Source organism: Astatotilapia calliptera, chromosome 17 (genome assembly GCF_900246225.1).
Source record: "Astatotilapia calliptera chromosome 17, fAstCal1.2, whole genome shotgun sequence".
Lineage (NCBI taxonomy): Eukaryota > Metazoa > Chordata > Actinopteri > Cichliformes > Cichlidae > Astatotilapia > Astatotilapia calliptera.
Window position 1 is genome coordinate 22,332,424 of NC_039318.1, and position 6,443 is coordinate 22,338,866.

Genomic DNA, 6,443 nt, shown 5'->3' on the forward strand with positions numbered 1-6,443 from the left:
TAACAGGGGACATGACCAGGGAAAGGGATGACTTTCTTGGGTGTAAAATTCAATTATCCAGCGGGTGAGCGTGGCTGAGCGTGTCTGTTGTGAGCGGCGGGCGGACGGCTGCCCGTTCCCAGCATGCGACAAGGGGGTTAAGAGCCACAGAAAGGCTCCCATTATTCCGAGTGAGAACTGCCCATGTGGCTGGCTGCACGGCCCCTGCTCTCATTCACTCTCCTTTACAACAGCGCTGCCGAAAGCCTCCAAGTTTCATTCTCTTTTCCCTGCTCCCACTCCTTTTTTCCCCTCCCCTCCCTCTCTAGCTCTCCTCCTCTCAGAAAAGAGTCTCCACAATGCTGCTGGAAGGCTGAAGTGGATTCTTCAGCACCCCTGTGGACTGTGCACATGTGGACAACATTCACAGGATGTCTGTCAACTAGTCCATTAATCAGCAACGTCTTATGAAAGCACAATTAGGAGCCTCACAACTCTATAACCGATTATCATCTCTAAGCACCCCTGCTACTCCTCCTGCACAGCAATGCTCTGTGCTGAAGTCGGCCTTCCTTGTTTAACTGCACTTTTCCACTTATAAAAAAACCTGGAGTTGTATAATCAGGAGAAAAACTCAAATTATTATTTTTTTAGAGTGTAGACAGCTGCAGCATGTTCAGAAGCTCATTCCTAACATGTTAAACCTATCAGACATTAACTCTGACTTGCATCTGTCTAATCATCAGTGTGAGAATGGATCTTCAGTGTGTGAATAAGGCTGAGGCCCTATGGAGAAGGCCATTGTAGACACACACTGCACCACTTCTTGTGATAAATGAGCAATTGTGTCCATCACCATTAATGACAGTAAATGACGCAGTAGGGAGCTCTCCATCTACTGTACAGTGTGAGGACAACACTGAGAAACCTTTTGGATTTCATGTGACATCACGTCCCAGATGGGTTCATGGGCAAATTGCTAACCAGAGGAGACAAGCACATACAGAGGTCCATTGTGGGTCCTAATTGGCAGAGAAACTGTATGTTGATGTGCATTTAAATGAGGCCAGTAGGGTGTGCAAAAAAAAAAAAGCATATTCAAAGCCTTGTTTGGCCTTAACTGCTAAAATTGCTTGGTACATGAAGTTTAAACGTCTGCTGAAAGTTCATATTTAGTTCAATTCAATTTTATTTATATAACGCCAAATCACAACAACAGTTGCCTCAAGGCTCTTTATATTGTAAGGTAAAGACTCTACAATAATACATTTACAACATTAGCTTCTCTTAAACATTCTCTAGTGGTTTTAGCGTCTTCTGGAAATGTACTATTTACTAGGGCTGAGCCATATCATACGGTAATAGAATATGGGTAAAACGCGCATGCGCAGTGCCTTTGTTTTCATACACACATGGCGGAAAAAGCATGGCGGCAACGGAGAATGAGGAGGGCGAAAGCGGACTGTTAAATGAAACGGATGAACCCGAATTGGTTTGTAAAAATGCTGCAACTTCAGTGGTGTGCAACTGGTTTAGCTTTCGTCCGTCAGATACACAACAAAGCACTATTTTTGGTAGAGCATGCTAGCGGGCCGTCGTTATTACCGTGTTTTTTGGAAAATACGGCACACTTTGATTTTTCTGAAAATCGACAGTGTCCCTTATAATCCCGTGTGCCTTATGTATGAATTCTGGTTGTGTTTACTGACCTCGAAGCGATTTTATGTGGTACACGGTGCTCGAAAATCTGTCAAATGTTTTAGTACGACTTTGCTAAGCTACAAACCTGCACCGCTTGATGGATTGTCGGAGCATTACAGCTATCGTAGGCAGGAGCCTCGCGGAGTGATACATACTGTGCTTCAACATAATGGTCGTGTCCAAATTCATGGGCTGCATCCTCCTGAGGCCGCATTTGTAGACCGATTACGTCACAGCGACGCGCCGAAGGCTGTCCAAATTCGTAGACTCCTCCGAATGCAGCCGACAAATGCGTCCTCCTTTTCCCCGAATTTGAAGGATAGGTCGGGTGTGTCCTTTGTCGCCTACCATATCCCAGAATTCATAGCGCAGCCCAGCCAAACTCCAGTTTCCAACAATGGTAGCCGTTACTAAGTTTTAGAATTACTCTTACTAATCTTTCTGGGTCACAAAATAAACTTTTAACATATTTTCAGGCGAGAAAGTAGCTGTGTAAACATCAAATATCTGCTCGGTTTATCAAGATATCGCATATTTGCTAAAGTGCTTCGACGTTTTCGGAGACGTCTGCTACCCACCAGCTCAATAGCTAGCCGGAAGCTCGATGGTCACTGATGCCGCCGAGAACGGCACAACTCCCGGCACATCATTTTCAGATCACTGCGGAGTTTCGCTACTCAGGTTAAACGTAATATATAAGTCACTTAGACAACCTAAAAATGTTATTGTTGGGCTTTTTTCAGTGTTTTGTTTGTTCGTGAGTAAATCGGTTTGGCTGAGATTAAAGTTATTAGATTAGATTAGATAAAATAAAACTTTATTAATCCCCCTGGTGGGTTCCTCCTTGGTTTTTACACAGCTGACTAAACGTCAAACAGAAAACTGATTAAACAGAAGTATGAGACAGTCGAGAATTTACGCCAGTGTCCTGTTATGTTTTAGATAGCAAGGAGCAGACGGCTGAGTTTATTAAACTCCACCGAGATAGCAGTGACGCTAATCAGAAGGCTAGACCGTCCAATTTCCCCAGCCGTTTACTTCCGGCCTACCTGACCTTCTGAGGACCCGGCCCACGTAGACCGCGAAGGCCGGGTCCTCAGGAGGATGCAGCCTTGAATTTGGACAAAACCAATATTACCGTATAGACCCTGTGCACGAGAAAATGCTAACTTCATGGTTTGAGACCGGATGTAGGGTTGTACATTTCCAGTAGCTTTACTTTGCGGCCAATCACTACTGCGAAGATATACTCCAAAATCATGTCCAAAACTCGAAAATAAGAAAGATCGCGTTAAGTTACAAAGAGCAGAAGGTGGGAACACTCACCACTGTTGTGTCATAAAAAATCTAATGATCAATTTTGACGTTTAAAGAGTTTAGATCAATCAGTTGTTTACATCACTCAACACAAGCAGAACTGCATTACAAAATCAGAAGACACATTGTCCACATTCAGAAGCACATCTCTGTATACTGGTCTTATGATTTAAACAGGCAAATGTTCAGCATTCAAATTACAGGTGAACAATAGTCAAACCAGATGTTTCCCCCGTTATGTCGATATCAGCTAGTAAAGTACACACTTACACAGCATGTTAACAAACCGTGAAAAAAAGCCACACAAAAAATGAATGATTGCTGGTAACGGTTTCTATACATTAGTATTTACGAAGGGTATGTTGTGACTTACCTTCAAAATTACAGTGGTCCCTCGCTATAACGTGGTTCACCTTTCACCTCGCTGTTTCGCGGATTTTTTAGTGCAAGTTTGCATGCTTATTTTTTTTACATCACATTGTGTCCTGCGCCCTGATCACTGCAGACGATCTCCTCCATGACGTCTCTCCTGTACAGTGCAGAATCGCTGCATTGATCGCTAGCAGTGTGACTCTGAAGTGCAGTACTGTATGTCCACGATGTCCACGAAACGTTTTGCACCGTCAAAAAATAAAATTGGCTACTTGGTTATTTTTAGAACATAACACCCGCAATAAACGAGGGACCTCTGTTTACAGATACTGAGAAATATAACATTTGAATCCCTTTTCTCTTTTCCTCTGAGGCGCGGGGGAAAAATATCGACAAGTTGATGAACATCATTTACAGATATATTGGGTAAATGCTCAAGACATCTATAGAAATGTAAATCGCTGCTTGATTCATTCATTTGCTTAACTTGTTTTGGACCGTAAACAAGGCGCGAATAGGAAACCGGAAACAAAGCTCCCCACAGGAGTTTTCGCACCAGAAGTGGCATATGCTAACATGCACATAGTCTATTGTGTGTGTGTATTACCTCTTTTTAAGTTTTGTGGATATTATACATGGTTATGCTGAGGATATGTCGGCCAATTTCCACTGGAAATGCCTTTTGGTTAAACTGTCAGCAAGGATTTGCATTTGCACTGTAAAATTTTTATATAGCCTTAATGCACATAAAAAACAGCTGCTTGTTCAAGTGAAAATACATTGTTGGGGTTTTTTTGCACTAATAAAGTTATGGAGTTGTAAAGTGATCTAGTGTCAATTATATCGTCAGTTATATCGTTATCGCAAATTTTCAAATGTATATCGTGATAAATATTTTTGGTCATATCGCCCTGCTCTACTATTTACTTTTCTTAGATGTCACAGCAGAACTTCAGAAGAAAGGTTTAGGGAATATCATACAACGATCACAGCACCAGCAATGGCCCGCCGGACCATGTAAAGAACATCCAGGTCTATTTGAATCTACTGTTGAGGAGAAATCACTCAAAGGCTAAGATCTGACAGACTTGGGAAAAACCCTTCCAAGGGAAAAAAAAATGGCTTGGACTGGGAATACCTTTTTAGTCCCTACATATAAACCATATTGGTTGGACCAGGCTGGTTTCCTGCTCGCTTTCTCTGTAAGGAGTTACCGCATCAAAAAAAGAGAATATAACTATTATACAACAGAAAAAATCAGGTCTGCAGATGACCTGCAATATCTTTTGGGGGAGCGGTCACACTTACAACACCAAATCCAAGTCCTTGAGGAGGATCAATTTGAATACTATAATGATTCAATATTTTTTTAACTCCAAATTGAAATTTATTCAAAGAGGGTTTCAGAGGCAACATCAATGCTGAAAACAGAATGGAAAAAAAATTATCTGACCTTTGAGTTTTCCATATCGGTGGAGATTGATTGCTCTTTTGTTACATTATACCGAAATTGTGGTGAAATCCCAGGCCAGCTAACGGCTCAGGATGAATATTTATCAGTTTAAACTACTTTTGGCTATGAGATAAGACAGCCATTGAGTGGAAAAAGCTGCAGCTAACCCTCCAACAAAGGTCGACTAGATTGTAAAGGTCAATTAAATAAACTCAATGGAGAATCTGACCTTTACCTCAAGACTGCAATAAGATTAAGATATAATACTGGGCACTTTACATAGCACATGGAACTGCCAATCTCTTTTGTCCTTGAATTTAAGTGTTGCTCACGTCTCTTTTTGCTTTTATGTGTCAAAAAAAGGAAATTTCAGTTTGATTTTATGTGAACTGATGTTAGCATTTAGTTCAAAGCTCTTCTGCTGCAGTTTGGGCCTCTGATGGATAAGGAATATTTTACATAACAAATGGAGAAAGTACTGGACACGGACCAACCGTGCCCATAGTTTCCCTCCAAAGACGCAATTTAAGCCATAAAATCTCCTGAAATTTGCAATAAGTGACAATAAAATGACAGTAAAACACAATACATGCTGGCTGCAAAACATGAGAGAGCAGCTTTTTTAATTATAACTTAAACAACTGTAATCTCAGAGATCAAAGTCACATCTGCAGAATACGAGCTAACATATGGAAAGTTAGTCTGTCAATTTCTATTTACAGTAGAGGGAAGATCCACAAAGGTGCTTTAATTTATGAGATACCCATACTGGCCGTATGGTTTGGAGGTAAAACAAAGTTTAAGACTGCACCAACCTAGGTTGAAACTTCTGGCTCATTGGAATGGGTCAAATTATGACTTGGCTTAAAGTTAATCAAATTACCCTCTGCCAATCAGGCTCAGTCAGCTGATCTATTATAGCCTACAGAATGAAGAGACCTAGTTTTGTAAAAGTTGTTTTGCCAATATTATTTGAAGGTAACTGAGAACGTAAACATTATTTGACTAAAATATATTTTGCTCAAGAAACATTTAATTTAAATATCAGAGGGTAGTTAATTAGCACCCCTTTCACACCTCCTTATTTTACTTGGTTCATGTTCTAAAATTTTGTATGTAAAGCACTGAAACAGTCACAGATTACAGTGTTGTCCCAAAACCTTTAAAGACTCAGTCACAGTTTTGGGATAGATCAGAAATTTCATTTTGAAATTACATGGAATTAGTGCTAAAACAAACACAAGACACTTTAGATGAAGATTGTGTAGCTTAGAGACTGAACTTAAATGACAACATTTAAGAGCTTCAGTTTGAAATATTACACATAAAAACCATTACTCCTTGTGTTACTGGTGTCCTGCACACATTACCAAACCTATACTGCCCTCATGTGGTACCTGTGGATCACCTCAGCATCAGGTGTGATGGTGTGACCAGCTATTCATTACAGTTTGTAGATTAGAGCGTGCAATCTATAGTGGATTACATGTAGTATCTCAGTACTAATATGTACAATTGAAAGGCTATCTGCACCAGGGCATTGGAAGCACGGGCCTGCATGTTTTGAATAGCTTCATTTATTAAAAAATAATAATAATAATAATACGTATAAAATTATTTT